The sequence below is a fragment of the Trachypithecus francoisi genome, unplaced genomic scaffold (assembly GCF_009764315.1).
Source record: "Trachypithecus francoisi isolate TF-2019V2 unplaced genomic scaffold, Tfra_2.0 Contig00539, whole genome shotgun sequence".
Classification (NCBI taxonomy): Eukaryota; Metazoa; Chordata; class Mammalia; order Primates; family Cercopithecidae; genus Trachypithecus; species Trachypithecus francoisi.
The window spans coordinates 379-16,749 of NW_022680710.1; the positions used below are offsets into that span (position 1 = coordinate 379).

At 50.3% G+C, this 16,371-nt stretch overlaps 1 pseudogene across 1 annotated transcript; it reads left to right on the plus strand.

Annotated features, from left to right (window-relative positions):
• The first annotated feature begins 439 nt into the window (after positions 1-439).
• LOC117085302 lies at positions 440-8,057 on the plus strand (annotated as a pseudogene). Its single transcript, XR_004437912.1, has 15 exons — positions 440-520; positions 1,689-1,739; positions 1,840-1,930; positions 2,027-2,133; positions 3,083-3,169; positions 3,276-3,383; positions 3,577-3,661; positions 4,059-4,486; positions 4,762-4,830; positions 6,089-6,164; positions 6,594-6,685; positions 7,247-7,385; positions 7,420-7,484; positions 7,580-7,733; positions 7,820-8,057. The product of XR_004437912.1 is annotated as a golgin subfamily A member 6C-like (transcript).
• Positions 8,058-16,371: the final 8,314 nt, after the last annotated feature.

Here is a 16,371-nt window from a genome sequence, read left to right on the forward strand (position 1 = left end):
CTAATCTTTGTATTTTTAAAAGAGACAGAGTTTCACCATGTTGGCCAGGCTGGTCTTGAACTCCTGACCTCAAATGATCCACCCGCCTCAGCCTCCCAAAGTGCTGGGATTACATGTGTGAGCCACTGTGCCTGGCCCCTTGCTGTTTTTTACCTTCTTGATATCCATAACTGTTTCCCATGTAAGTTTCTGTTTTTCTTCTGAATTTGTCATCATTATTACTCCTGCATCATCTGTTATCCTGAAGGATCTGGAGGTAAGAGGCCCTGGGCCTAGGTGCAGTGACCCTGCAGGCCAGCCCTCCAACCTCCTCTCACAGCAGGGGCTGGGTGCCCCTTTACCAGCTGAGACAACCCCCACACACCCCAGCCCTAATGATTGTTCTCTCTACCTCTCCCTGCAATCCTCCTCCAACTCATCCTCTCTGTATGCGCCTCAGAGCTGGTACCAAGAACTAGCAGTAGCCCTGGACTCAAACTCCACGACAATCAATCACCTTAATGAAAACATAGAATCATTGGTAAGAGTCCAGTGGGGTCCCCTGATTCCATGCTGCCAATCCTAGTCTTTAGTTTATCCATGGGGCCCTGAAGAAAGGGGCTGGGGGCCCCTGATACCAAGGGCAAATGGGAAGCTGGAGCACCCAGGCCTCACCTGGAGGGACTCCAGAGCAAGGCGCATGTAGCATGGCTCTTCTGTCGCTGCCCTCTTTGTCAACTCTCTGTTCTCCAGACACCTCTGCTCCAGTCCTGGCCACACACACCCTAGGGTTGTCACCTCTCAGGGAAGCACTAGCCTGACTGGTTGTCAGGGGCCCTGTATTTCTGCCCTGACTCAGTCCTGAATTTGCTCTTTTCAGAGCAAATTTGACAAGTCACCTCTCCTCCTTGGGCTCGTGTTTCTGGAGGAGGTAGAGCATCAAAGGTCTCTGTTAGCTCTGAGAGTCCGAGATTTAATGGCCCCTAGAATGAAAACCTCATGGCCAAGGGCTCCTGTCTGTCCTTTTCCATCCTATATTTGCCATGGAGAACCGTACCTGGCCCGTATGTGCTCAGTAAGTGTTTGTTGAATGAACGCACCTTTCTAAATAACAAGCTGGCAGAAGGGTGGGCTTTTCTCAGACTCTGTCTCTGGAAATTTATGTTACTGTCCTTTCGAGAGAATCCAGATTCAGACTTTGAGTTCTGCGGCTGTGGGCAAAAACCGACAGAGACCCAAATCATCTGTCCTTGGGAACTTGAGGGGAGTTGACCAGTTCGTGTTGCCACTGGGTCTGAGAACATTGCCTTAAAATCCATTCCTGGCCCCTGCCTACTGCTTCCTGGTCTGGGGAATAGAGTTGAGGGGACCACCCTCAGTCACCTGACTCTGGGGTTGACTCTCCCCAGAGAAACCACAGAAAACAAGTGGAACATCAGCTGGAAGAAGTAACGTCATTTCTTTGTTTGCTCACACATGGCTGCTGGGTTTGAGGGACACTCAGATGTGAGAGGCTCCAGTCTCATCTCACCCACTCCCAGCCTGGGGAGAAGGCTCACCCCTCAGATTCCATCCCATCCCCATAGGGTCCCTGATAACTTAGTCCCATGAGTGGACCTGTCCTGGGGCATTGGTGGCATTCTGGGGGCATGTCTCTTGCTGTGCTATCTCTGCTTCCCATGGTAAGAGCTCTGTCTCCTTTCCTATAGGAAAAGAAAGCAAACAATGAAATACAGAAAGCACAAATGGAGCAGTTAGAGGTGAGTGGAGGGTGGGGAGTTTTCTCCTGTCCTTTGGAGAATGTTTCTTTCCTTCTCTTTCAGCACTTTCTTGACTTTTCTCCCAAATGTTCAATTCCAGACAATCAACACCCTCATGTTGGACATGTTGGAAAAGGCAGACTTGAAGACCACCCTTTACCATACTAAATGTGCTGCCAGACACTTCGAAGGTAGGAATCTGGGCACCTGGTCATCCTTCAACCTGGCACTTTGACAGGTCTTTAGGGGGAGTCCTTTTGGCCCCATCTCAACCTCTGTCATTACAGAAGACTCCAAGGGTCTGGCCAGCCGCCTGCAATACTCCTTGCAGCGTACTCAAGAATTGGAGCGAGCTCTCTCTGCTGTGTCTACACAGCAGCGGGAAGAGGACAGGGTGAGTCCAACCAGCTGCCCCGTCCCCTGGCAGCCTGGCTTCCCAGATGGAGGAGTGAGCCTAAAGGTCCCTTCTGCAGGATGCAGTGTCCTGCCCAGAAGGCAGCATGCTCATTTCTCGCTGCTTTTGTGTATGGTTGTTAGAGGCAGCCTGGGGCTGAGTCAGCTGCTGTGGGTGAGTTGGGGGCACTGTGGGGAGTGAACACTGGACGCAGAACTGGGAGGCCAAGTGCCTGTCCTGCCCTTACCTGGCTGTGGCCTTGGCCAAGTCCTAGGTGGGGTATCGGGTACTTGTACTGTGAAGGTACAGAAGAGTACCTTTAGTATGTGACCATTTCTGTAGAGAGAGGAAAGTGTGTGTGTCTGTGTGTGTGTGTGTGTGTGTGTGTATGTACTATGATAATATACATAAAACATGTCTGTAAGTGTTTGTAAAAAACTCAGGAGAGAGTAACAGGGTGCCTGGGAGACACTTCCCTTCTGTACCTTCTGAGTTTTGGACTATGCGAATGTATCATCCTTTCAAAAAACAAACAAAAGATAAATTTCCCCTTTCCTATGTGTGCCCCCACCCCCAGCAAGAAAAATGGGCTTAAGAATCAGACAGACCTGTCCAATTTGGTGTTCAAATCCCAGCTCTATCTAAGTGATCTTAGGCAAGAACTTAACCTCGAATACTCCATGTTTTTCATCTACACAATAGAGGTTTTCCTAGTAACTGTCTCATATGGTGGTAGTGAGGATTAAATGGGATTGTTAGCATCGTACCTGGTGAACTCCGTAAAGGTTCAAACAGTGGTAGTAACAACAGTAACAACAATGGCAATATTATCTGATCTCTCTGGGCCTCTTTGGCCAGCTGTAAATTCGATCTTTCTCTGTCGCTTCCAACTTTACTGAGTTCTTTTAAAAACCAGGCCATGGACTTGGAAATGCCTTGATCTTTACAGTCCTCAAGCCACAGTGAAGCAGTCCTCCAGCAGCAGTTACAGCAGTCCACAAAGGAGCAGGCGCTGCTGAACACACACGTGACACAGGTGAGGCTTTGCAGAGAAGGGATGTGGAAGGATGATGATCCCCACTGGCCAGGAGCAGGTGAGGACCAGTGACAGCCCTTCCTAACTTCTGTGCCCATCCTTGCAGATGACAGAGTCACTTAAACAAGTCCAGCTAGAGAGAGATGAATATGCTCAACATGTAACAGGAGAGAGGGCCCGGTGGCAGGAGAGGATGTGGAAAATGTCGGTGGAGGTGAGACATGACCCTTCAGCCCCCACCTTTGATAGGTCACTGGATCTTTCTGGGCATCTGTAAAATGGGACTAGTACAGCCAGAGGTAGTCATGGATCTGGGCTTTGTGGAGGTGGGGGCAGAGAGGGAGATGGTAGCTTGTCCAGCCACCAGCCCCTCTCTCCAGGGCCCTTCCGCTCTGTGCTTTGGGCAGGCTCGCACATTGAAGAAGGAGAAGCGTGACATACATCGGATACAGGAGCTGGAGAGGAGCTTGTCCGAACTCAAACACCAGATGGGTAAGATGGGGCTGGTGTGACCTGGGAGCAGGACTGGCATCAGAGGGCTGTGGGGTGGCTTAGAATGCCCCAGGGAGGTGGGTGGATGGAAGGGCTTTGAGGCAGAGGGAAAGAGGTCTGTGCCAGGAGACGGCAAGTCTTGTCATCTCCATGAGCCTCAGGGTCCCCATCAGCAAAGAGGGAGGAGTGCCCATTGTCAGCCACCCACAGTGCTCTCTATCTGAAAGTGGCTTGGAAATTGGCTACCATCGGGTGCGAGGAATCATTAGCAGTGAGGCCAAGTTTGGGAAGCCTGAGAGGAGCTGTGCATCAAGAGGAGGGTTTTATTTTTTCTTTTTGGGTAGGGGGGCGGTGGTTGGGGAATCCAGAGGCCCTTATTGTCTGCTTCCTTTCTCAGCTGAGCCCCTGTCCCCAGCACCCCCAGCAGGGGCTTCTGAGGTGAAGCAGCTACAAGATGAGGCCAGGCACCTGAGGAAGGAGGTGGAACGTCTGGAGGGAAAGCTGCAGTCCCAGGTGGAAAACAATCAGGCTTTGAGTCTCCTGAGCAAGGAACAAAAGGAGAGCTTTCCGGATCAGGAGGAGAGGCTCCAAGAGCAGGACTAGAGGAGGCTGTGGGAGCAGGAGGAGCAGAGGCTGCGGGAGCAGGAGAGATTGTGTGAGCCAAAGGAGAGGCTTCGGAAGCAGCAGGAGAGGCTGCGGGAGCAGGGTGAGAGGCTGCGAAAGCAGGAGGAGAGGCTACAAAAGGAGGAGGAGAGGCTCGAGCTCTCCCAGAACCACACGCTTGACAAACAGCTAGCCGAGCCACATTGCAGCTTCGAGGATCTGGTGGTTGCCCTACCTGTGGAGCCTGCCCTCATCCCTAACCCTCCAGGCCTTTGTTTCCCCACCTGTAAAATGGGGCAGTGTAGCCCTTACATGAAATGGTACTTCTAAAGGCACCTGTGAGCCAGAGCTCATCAGGCCCTGCTCTGATGGCTGTTGGGGAGAGGGGATGATTTTTCCAACCTGCCTCCACTCTTCCCGGTGACATGGGAAGCAGACACCAAGTTCTGGGGTCTCCAGCTGCAGTGGGTGGCCACTGATTGCTTCTCTTTGTCCAGAACAACGAGAACAAGAGTGCACTGCAGTTGGAGCAGCAAGTAAAGGAGCTGCAGGAGAAGCTGGGTGAGGTGAAGGAGACGGTAACCTCCGCCCCATCCATGAAGGGCTGGGAGGTGGGCACCAGCCTCTGAGGAGGGGAGGTGCCAGGCCAAAGGCAGCTCCAACTGGGGGGTAGGTGACCCCAGCACCCTCCAGCGCAGCCCTTTGACTGTCTCTTGCTTCCTGCCCTCTGACTTTTAGAGGTGGGTAGCCCTGGGCTCCTCCCAGGTCTGGACATCATCATCCCAGCTAGAGGCATGGATTCCCCCAATCATAGGGGAAGAGACAGTGGTATGAGAGGCTCCTTATGCCAGGCAAGGTGGCTCATGCATGTAATCCCAGCACTTTGGGAGGTCAGGAGTTTGAGACCAGCCTGGCCAACAGGGCAAAACCTCATCTCTACTAAAATTACAACAACAACAAAAAATTAGCCAGGCATGATGGCACATGCCTGTAATCCCAGCTACTCAGGAGACTGAGGCATGAGAATCTCTTGAGCCCGGGAGGTGGAGGTTGCAGTGAGCTGGCATGGCACTCTGTCTCAAAACAAAAAAGCCTCCTTAGATTCAAACTGGATTCTGGCCTCCGTTCCACTGGTCACCATTCAACTACTTTTCATCTCTAAGTCTCTGTTTCTTTAACTTCAAAAGAAGTTAGCATTTTCCTTACGGAGGTACTGAGGATTAAATGAGAGAATACATGGAAACATTAGGCATGTGGCACACTTAGCAGATGGTGGTTGGCTCCCTCTGCTTTTCCACCAGTCTGTGGCCTACAGTTTAAATGGTGGGAAGAAGGAGATGAGATTTGAGGCTGGGGGAAGAGGTATGGGGTTCTTGGCAAGGGAGGCAGTCTCTTAGGCCTGGAGCAAGGGGCCAGGGGCCTGGGCAGCTGACAGAGCCCCACAGTGCCCTTGCTACTCTATTAATGGGCCCAGAATCTGGAAGCCAGCCACCACGTACCCTCATGCCCAGGGTCTTCCTGCAGGTGGAGCTGAAGAGCCAAGAGTCTCAGAGTCTGCAGCAGAAGTGAGACTAGTACTTGCAGCAGTACCTGGCCAGCTATCAGCAGCTGACCTCTGAGAAGGAGTTGCTGCACAGGCAGTTATTGCTGCAGACCCAGCTCATGGAGTGGCTGCAGCAGTAGGAAGCTCAGGGCAAAGCGGTGGCTGAGATGGCCTACCATAAGTTGCAGGAGACCCAGGGGAGGGAGTTGCAGAGGATGGAGCCCTGAGGGGGATGACCTGGCAACCTCCATGCCTTCTCAGTCTGTTTTCTGTCCCCTTAGGAGCACCTATAAACTGCCAGCCATCAGAACCAACAGCTAGAGACCCAGCTGAGCGTCATGGCTCTCCCTGGAGAAGGTACAGGAGACCACTCAGAGGAAGAGGAGAGAGCCCCAGGAGGAAGGGACTGTTAGCAGCATAGGATTGAGGAGTTGGAAGAGACCTTTAGAATAGCTGGTCGTTATGCCAATCAGGTGTTTGCACTAAGTTTGGCATCAATATGGTAACCTTCTGGGAGCAGGGGGCCACCAGGTTGCCTAAGGATGAGTGAACTGGCCCAGATCAGAAAGGGAGCAGGTCAGAACTCCCGCACCAACCGGTAGTGGGACTGTGCCTGGGCAATATAGCAAGACCTTGGTTCTTAAAAGGGAAAATTAAGAACAGCAGTTCATTCCCCTCTGGGGAGGGGCTGGCTCAGGGTTACACAGTGAGGGTGAGGACAGAGATGGGCCCACAGTACTTCCCTTGTTGGGTTGTCTGAGGACCCCTCTGGCCACCTCCCCACAGGAGATGGAGGAGGACATCTGGACAGTGAGGAAGAGGAGGCACCTCGGCCCATGCCGAGTATCCCACAGGACCAGGAGGGCTGGGAGGCCACGGTGAGCCTGACTTTCCCCACCTCCCCTTTGCCACCTTCCTCTGTGGTCCCTCCCAGACTCCCTTATGCTCTTGGTTTCCCTGCCTTCTGATTTCTCTGGACCCTCATCCCTTCTGGGAGCCAGTGGTCAGACACCATTTCACCTGTGACCAACAGGTGCACTCTCTGAGGCCCCAAGGGAAGGGGCTGCACTTCACCTCCCTGCCCCATTTGTTCTGTGTATGCCCCTATAAGAATACTCACCTCTTGCCTTCAAGTGGCATTTTTCAACTCCCCTGGAGCCAGTGCCCAGGAGGAGCAGGCACGGCCATGTGGGCAGCAGAAGGTGCAAAGGCTGTGCTGCCCGCACCTGGTTTACCTGATGGCCTCGGCCTGGAAGGAGCCAGAGGCAGAGGCTCCAGCCCCAGGGACTCGGGGTGAGTTTGTGTGCGGGGAGAGTTACCATGCCCTGAAGGAGGCCATGGAGAAGGTGAAGGTGAGTGAGTCCTGGCGTGGGCCAAAAAATGCAGGGGTGGACAGGACAGGTCACTCTCGAGATGTGACCCCATTATTTTGGCTCCAGAGCGGCTTTGTGGACCTCCCAAAGGAGAAGGCGGACGGGAAGGAGCAGGTGGAAAAACTAGATCTTGGATTCATCCAGCTCTCTGAAGCAACAGACGGCATGAGTGAGCGGGAGACCAGGGCACGGCAAGGGGAGCTGCAGGGCCACTGGAGGGGCCCCAGCGTCTGAGCCCACAAACACGTGGCACCAGGATATGGAGGATGTCATTAGGCTGGCCCAGAAGGAGGAGGAGATGAAGGTAGGGAGTGCACCACCTCTATGGGGGTAGGGTTGGGCATGGGTGCTGGTGCTGCCTCCGGCTCCAGTGTGGCAGCTGAGCACCCCTCCCTTCAGGTGAAGCTGCTGGAACTGCAGGATCTGGTGTTGCCACTTGTCGACGACCACAAGGGGCATGACAAATTCCTCCCCACTGCCCAGAACCCGGCTGATGAGCCCGCTCCAGGGGCCCCAGGCCCCCAGGAACTTGGGGCTGCGGAGGAGCAGGGTGGTGAGTAGAGCCCTCAGGCGGGGTGGGCAGGCAGGGACAGGGGAGGCTCGCACTGTACTCAGACCCCCGCCTCCCTCTCTCTGAAGATCTTTGTGAGGTGAGCCTGGCCGACAGCGTGGAGCCTGCACCAGGAGAGGCCAGGGAGGGTTCTCCCCATGGCAACCCCACCACACAGAAGATCATGCAGCTGCTTCCTGTAATGCAGGACACCCAGGAGCACCCAGGCTTGGCCAGCAAACCCTGTGTCCCATTCTTTTACCAGGCAGCGGAGAACAGGGAGATAAACATCATCATCATCTGAGAGCTGGTCAAGAAATTGAAAAACAACAAAAAGTTATGTGATTAATCTCCTACACAATTCATTTACTTCATTTGAATGTTAGAGCCACTCATGTTTATTTGTGTTTCTAATTTACAGTTTAAATTTATTTATAAAAAAGTAAGGAGAGTGGATCTTTTCCTGATGTTCACTCTGGCATCCTTTAACATTTTTGTTTTAATTGATAATTGTAGATCATTAGCTCGCATATCGAGTTTGCCCTTACCTGGTGGGAGTTCAAACACACAAAGACCCACTATTTGCACAAAATTATTCTTGCTGGTTTGGAATAGGCTGCCATGGTTTTTTAAATGTTTTTGCAGCATGTATGTTCATTATGGAATTCAGGTAAAATTTGCTTATGTTCTGATATTATGTTTGATCGAATCCTAATCACAGTGAGCTCTTCATTAGCTCAATATGTGGTTTGCCCTCAAGTGCGCGCTGTTTCTTACTTTGTGATATGCCACTCTGAGTAGTGACGTTTACAGTTGTTTAAAGACTGAGAACTGGAAACAGCCTTTCCTCTATTTTCTGTGTATTGGGGATGGGAGTAATAACATTTGGGGGAGCTTTTTAAATCTCCCAGAAGAGGAACGTGGCCTGCGCTGGCAGCTGCGCGCAGGATGCAGCGTGTTTCCTTCATTCTGGTGCCAGGAATGAGCGCCGTCCTATGGTAGCTCCTTTAGGATATGTATGTGCTCTGGGCTCATGAAGATATTGCAGCATGAGCTGTGGCCTTTGTACTCTTTCTCAATGACCTAAAAAGGGATTATTTCTGAGGAAGGAAAGGCTCCCATCATTGACTATGGATGGGAAAAACCTTTTCTAGCTTAGCGCATTTATATCTCCAATACATTTTAAAATCAGAGTCCATGTTACCTATTTCAATCACATGACTACAGGTCCCATCACACAAAAGGGCACTGGTTGGCATTCTTCTTTATGTATTTAGTAAAGATCATAAGAAATCCTTTCAGAGTTTAAATGTCCCTGGAACAAGCATACAGGCTCTAGTCAAGAATGAATTCGAGTGAAGGAAAGCTGTGTGACACCTGGCGTTCCTCTATGTTCATGGAGCTTTTTTGAGGCTAGAAGATTGATTTTACCATCTAGACCTCTCTGGCTAATACCTTTTCTTCAACCACATAGGTTACTCTCACAAAGGAATTTACTTCTTTTCCTTGAATGGAAAACACTTAAAAAATAACAACCATTATTATAAACCAATATATGTGAGAGTACTTAGTTGAAACAAAAAGAAGTTTTAGTAGACAGTATTCTACTACATTTGAAAATCAAGGAGATGTTTATGCAACTTAAAATGTGTACAAACTGCAGTGCAATCTACTGTTTGTGAATGTCAGAGTATTTTGAGGAAAAGTGTCTCTACAATTACAGAGTTATATTTCCTCACAAAGTTCTTTATGAAGAGTGAATATGTTTTTATACCTCTCAGTTTCAGTTAGAGGCATATTTTGTGCCATACTTATGTTCATGTGCCTGTACATGATGAATGAATTATTTCAGTCATACATTGCCTAAATAATAACTTTATGATGCTTGGGAAAGAACAGCTAAAACTTCATGAAGTTCTAATGTCTCTGTTCCAAAATACGTCACATTATTAGAATGTAGGAATACATTATTAGAATATGCGCATCCCTGGGGTGGGCATTTCTTGTTACTAGACCATCTCCATTTTTAGCATTTGGCATCCTCATGATACTTTTATAAATACTTTTTTTATGATACTTTTATAGATACTTTTATAATGATACTTTTATAAATACTTTTATAAATATGACATTAATAGGAGAGCAGTAATACAATTTTACAGATGGAATAACAGATTTGCCTGCATTCACTGAAAGAGTGCAAATACTGGGTGCTTGTGACTTCAACTGACTCTTCCAAACTGAATTTATCAGTTTATTAGATAAATCCAGTTTCAGAATGATAAAGAAAAACTGTTAGACCAAATAATGTGGTTAATTAACAGTGGTACGATTTCTTGCCCGAGGGTTTAAAATAGACTTAAGGTCCTGTTCTTACCTTCTGTTTTGTGAACTTGCTGCTTTTGCATTATTTGAGTTCACTTGAAAGACAGTTACTTTAAGTCCATTTTAAACCCTCGGGCTAGAAATCGTACCACTGTTAATTAGCCACATTATTTGGTCTAATAGTTTTTCTTTATCATTCTGAAACTGGGTTTACCTAATACATTGATAAATTATTTTGAAGGAATTTTTATAGTTCCAGTCACTTCACTTTTACCCTGACACATATAAATGACTAGGAATGACCTTCAGATCGCATTTAGCATATGTAACCAATCTGACAATAATGTGTTCATCAGGGACCTATGGATTAAATCACATACTGGCATATTTAAGCTGAATATCAGTCTGGAAAATAAATGTACTATATTAATTGAAATACCACTCTTTGTGTAGATATTTTGTCATATGTTTAAGACAAAGCTAAAAAGAATGGAAATCATATCACAATAACTTAAGTCTTTCTTCAAAGCGCATGCAGTCTTTGCAATACCTCATTCAGCAAGTATTTGTTCTCTTCATTCAGTATAAGGTAGCTTTCAATTTGCTTAGAAGGCAACATTAGAAGGTTAGAGTTCAGCAGAAATACAGAATTTTAAAATGTGAGTTCAATTGAATAAACTTTAATTTCTGTAGGAAGTAAAGAATCAAAATACCTGTTAAAAGATTGCAATATATAATAATAATTTTTAAAGTATCTGACTAAACCTGATAGATTTTCTGGAAATGAAAAAAATCAGTTCTAAAACCAAAGCTGATTTTTAGAAAGTGTGAAAATGTAAATCAGCCCTATCCATAATAGTTTCTCCAAAACTTTATCTTACAGAGTTACTTTAAAATAATATAACAACTATTCAAAAATGTAACTGCGATGTTAATGTTTTGAAGTAAGTTAAAACATTTTAAAATATGAATACTGTAGTTTAAAACAAAGAAACTGGGGGAAGAAAAAGTAGAGAAAGAAATAAAGCCCAAAGCTTTATTTGCCAAGTTTTCTTAGAATGACTTTTACCAATTTATGAATTCTTATTAACAGAATGTATAATGGAAATACTTAAAGGCTTTTGTCTAAAGTGGCATTATTGACTGCTATCATGATATACTGTAATGTAATAAATTATGAAATTGTTGCAAAGTGTTGTTTCTGCCTTAAAATTTTGTGTGTCTTGAAAACTATAGTATTAAAGGTATTGACACTGTGCAAATGCTGAGCACACTTGGCATGAGATCATCGGTTTTTTTTTTTAACAAAATTGTAACTATGCAAGTGTATTAAAAGAACACAAACTGAAAAGAAGTTATGGGAATTTTTAAAAACTGTGGGGTAAAAAGTTATGAGATAAAAAATGCTGTGGAGAAGTAGCAAAAAAAAAATAGAAAAAAGTTTTATGAAAAAAATTTTTAAAAAGTTATGAAAAACAAGTTATGGGATTTCAAAAAACGTCATGGGATAAAAATAAAAATAAATAAAAGCAGGCCCCTATCAGCGTAAGCCTGGAGAAGTGGGTCTGGAGTCTTCACCCCCACCATGTACCAACCAACCCTTCCCAGTTACCCCTTTAACATTAGGGTAGCAAGACAAGACCCCTGTCTAATGGAGGGAGACAAACAGACCCTTTCCCACCCTGACCAGGGCTGAGTCCTTAAATTTCCAGATGATGATGTTTGTTTTTTAAGAGCCAGAAGCTGGTGGAGCTGGTTTGTTTGGAGGTGGCCTCTCTACTCTCACCAAAGGAACTTTTCCCTCAGGGGGCTCCCATATTCTTATTCACAGAGGCAGCTGAGGCAGGACAATGGGGCTAACTGTGGACCAGGCGAGGGCACAGGCTGCTGGGGTGGCCCCCGTTCCCCAGTGTACATACAGTATCTGTGTAACATTTTGTATATTCCTGGGGTAGGGCCACCCCCTGTATCATGGAGGTTGGAGCTGGCATATGAGGAGGAGGTTCTAAGCATTTGTGGCTGGGAAACTTATTTATTGCTAGCATAGTACAGAGGAAGGAGGCAGGGATGGGGTTGTGGGTGATGCGACTCCTGTTTATTTCGCTTTTCATTTTGGAATAAATGGATTTAGCCATACTGCTCGGCCTGGTGTGTTCCCATTTCCCTCACTGGGTCCTGCAGTTTGTCCCACAGAATGAGGAGCCCCAGAGTGTCTGAGCATGTCCAGCTGGGCTGTTGGGGATCTTTCAGGCCTGTTACCTGTATGCTGCCTGGTGACACCTGGTGGATTTCACGGGACTGCCATGGCACCTATGGGGCACAGTCTGGCCCTGACAGCCAACAGGCTCAGGAGCCTGATCTAGCGGTGGCCGGGAAGACAGATTCCAGCACCCAAGGCCACTGACTTCCATCCACCCCAGGCATCTTCCTTTCTGTCCCCTTGCCTCCCTCTCCTGTCTGCACCTGGTAGCCTGTTGTGTCTCTCCCTCCAGAGTGCTGGCTACCCCAGGCTCTTCCAGGCTGAGTTCATGGCCCTGCCCGCTAATGGCCAGAGTCAGCTTCACAGGATAAGAGTCCCTAAGCTCCAGGGGCTTTCCAGGAAAGGTGTCCCTCGGAAAGGGTGTGGCCTTTACACTGCTCCCAACAGCACCCTAGAAATGGTTTGGCCTTTTCCCTCCCCTGAGCTCCACAGAGAACACAGCCAGCAGAGGACACATTCCCCGTCATCCTGAAATGGGTTTGATTCTCAGCCGAGGGACAGCAGGACTGGTAGAGACTGTCAGGCCACACGGCTGCCTGCACAGCACCCCCATGCTTGGTGGGGGGTGGGAGGGATGGCGGGGGCTGGCTGTCCACAGGCCGGGCATGACAGGGAGACTCACTGGAGGTGGCGCACTTTGGAGGGGCGATGTCAGGGGACAGCTTTCTCTTGTTTGGCCACAAGACTCCACAAGGACAGCACGGGGACTGATTCCCAGTGCTAGAAGCGAGGTGATCAGCCACGTGTGTGTGTATATATATGTATATTACTATTTATAGCTATTTATAGAACAGGGCAGGGGCATACCACAGAGGGGGCACAAGTTTTCAGCAATGGTCACACCTGAAAGTGTCAGCTCACCACTACAACAGACTAAGTCACAGATGAAGGCTTTGGGAGTGGGGATCCACGGTCAAGTCACAGGACACCCACACAGGTAGGCTTGGAAAGGGAGGCCTCTGAGAAGAGAGGATCTGTTTAGAGGTCAAAGTGGGGCCTGGGGCTCTTAGGACGGGATGGACTTGCCTGACCCGTTCAGCGGGCAGTTGGAAAGAAAGCAGAGAGAAAATGGGTTGAAGAAAAGCCAGAGCTGGTGAGGCAAGCGCAAAGCAGTGGTGTGCTGCAGCAGCTGTGGGAGGGCTGGAGAGGGAAGGGTGCAGGTTGCGGGTGTGGCAAGGTTCCTGGAACACAGGGACTGGAAGGGAAAGGGGAGGAAGATAGAGGGAGAAGCTGAAGCTTCATAGACAGTGCCTGGGGGCTGTGGCAGCCGTCTCCACTCCACCCCACACACGCTGGCCTCTCCCACGGCACCCAGGCAGTGCACCCATAGTTCAGACCAATGCTCAGCCCTCTTGGGTTTCTCCCTTCTCTGGTCACCCTGTCTTCCAACCCACGGCCCTGGGCCACCTCTTCCTTGGGGAGCCCCACCCAACAGCCACCAGGCTTGATAGAGAAGGAGTGCTGCTTGGACCAAAATGGTGAAGCTATAAGAGATGGATGACTGGAGTGAGCGCCAGAGGCCCCTCTGTGTGGTCAGAAAGCCCAGGGTCCTCTGAGGGGACCCTGGGGAAGGCAGGGAGGGCAGGCAGCCGGATGCCACTGGCCATAGACTTATAAGTCTAAGAGGGGAGCCTCCACTGGTTGGTGGGGGGCTGCAGGTTGCATAGGTGAGGCTGGGTCCTTCCTGCTGGGAAAAGCAGAAGAGTGAGAGTCCATGGCAGGAAAGGCAGGTGAGTTCACTAGGCGGAGCTCAGCTGGGCCAGCAGGAACTGTGGTCCCCTTGGCTGAACAGCCCAGGCGACCTCTAGGAGCAACAGGCCAAGGTGCGTGAGCTGGCTGGCCAGTGGTAGTGCTTCAATGGGGTCAGGGACCCTGCCTTTGGTCACACGCTGGCAGCTATGATGGTACCTGGGAGAGAGGGAAGGGGGCTGTGTGTCCTTGCCTGGCCTGTGGAGTGTGTTGTGGGATGACCGTGTGCATGGGACTCTCACTTAGATCGCCACTGGAGTGCCGACAGATAGAGGAGGTAGGACCCTGACAATCACCCCTGCTCTGCAGTGGATTCAGCTCTCGGCACCCCCAGGGAGGCTGGGAGCTGGATACCCTGCCCAGGCAGCTTGACTCAGACTGCACGACAAGTATGGCATGCCCAGGATGATGTTCCTAGGCTCAGTGTGTGGGTCAGGAGCAAGTCGACAGGCCCTGCTCCCCACCCCTTGGAAGGGACTGCCACCCTTCTGACTTAGTTCTGACTAAGGCCTGGGAAGCCATGACCCAGAGCATGGGTCCCCAGGGTCTCTTTGGGCCAGCTGGGCTGCTGCAGACAGATAGGAAGCACATCTGCTGCTCCTCCAACCTCAGGCAGCGCAGCGGGGCTGGGAATCACGCTAGCTTGCCTAGCGACTTGCTTTCCTGCGTGAACTCTGGCAGGCTGCCCCCTCCATGCAAAGTCACAGCTGCAGCCTGCTTGGGGCCCTCTCCCTCTTCTACCTGCTTAGGGTGACCTGGAACTTGGAGGTGGACAGTCAGAGCCTAGGAATTGACTGTGTCATCAAGGCATGTGCCCTTGGGCTAGTTACTTCCTCTCAGAGCCTTGGGCTCCTCCTCTGAGGATGGGGCATGTTGGTGTGAAATGAGGTGAGCATGTTGAGTTGGGGAGCAGCAGGACACACACCTGCAGGCAGCCACCCTGGCCATGCTCCCTCCCTCCCAAGTCCTGGGACAGATGCTCATTGCCAAGGGGTTCAGCCTCTGATACTGTTTCTTGGTCTCAGTCCCTAAGGAGTAATTTTTTTTTTTTTTTTTTTGAGATGCAGTCTCCCTCTGTCACCCAGGCTGGAGTGCAAAGGTGCAATCTCAGCTGACTGCAACCTCCGCCCCCGGAATCAAGCGATTCTCCCTCCTCAGCCTCCCAAGTAGCTGGGATTACAGGTGCCCACCACCGCACCTGGCTAATTTTTGTATTTTTAGTAGAGATGGAGTTTCTCCCCATTGGCCAGGCTGGTTTGAAACTCCTGACCTCAGGTGATCTGCCTGCCTCAGGCTCCCAAAGCGCTGGGATTACAGGCATGAGCTACTGCACCCAGCCAGGAGTGATTTTCAGTGGTGTCCATTCCGTCCCCAGCATACACCCAGCCCTGAGTGGCCGTGGCTGCCACCTGCAGGCTCCAGGGCCACACTCCTCTTTCATCCAGGGATGTCATATGCTGGAGAACAGAATGTGAGAGGTGACCCCTGTAGGCTGCAGGGCGACCTCTCTGAACCTTAGTGTCCCCACCTGGAGAAGGGGTGTAACACCTTCCAAGGGGAGGGCTGAGGAGGAAATTGTCAACGGCTGAGTCCAAGGCTCACAGACAGAGGGCAGGGTTGGATCCAGGGCTGGGCCTGGGCCTGGGCCTGGGAGGACAGTGTCTGCCCCTTCCCCAGCCTCCCGCCCCTGGCCAGGACAGGAGCCTTTTCAAAGCACCTTCATGCCCCTCTGTTCCCTGCTGTGGGCACCACTGTCTGGCTCCATGGAACTAGAATTTATGGGAGGGGAAGGGGCTGTGGGTAGGCAGGTGCCAAGTGCTGGACCATCCATCAGCATGGTAGGAACCTGTTGCTGGGGCTGGTGGTGGGAAACGGGCCACTCTGAGGCAGTGGCAATTAGCCCAGCCCTATCTCTGGGCACAGAGATGAAGGGACACGTGGGGACAAGTAGGGCACAGCTGGCCACCCTGCTCTTCCCCTCTCTGCCCACTTTTTCCAGAAGATTCAACAGATAGAATAGAAAGGGCCAAGGAGGTGCCCGTGGGGGCCCCAGTCCCCAGTACTCCAGGGGGCAGTCCCTGCAAGTGACAAGGTGGGCCCAATCCCTGTGTAATAGGTCTCTGAGGACCACAGAGTAGGACCCCAGGGGAGGCTGGGAGCCTGAGCTAGAGGCAGGTAGCAAGTAAGGGCCAAGCTGTGCCCCTCCCCAGAAGACCTTCCTGCCCCCAGCACCCCACCCTCTGCAGACAGGCCTCCCTGGGCAGCAGCCGCCCAGCTTCCGGGGACCAGATACCATGCTGTCATGGA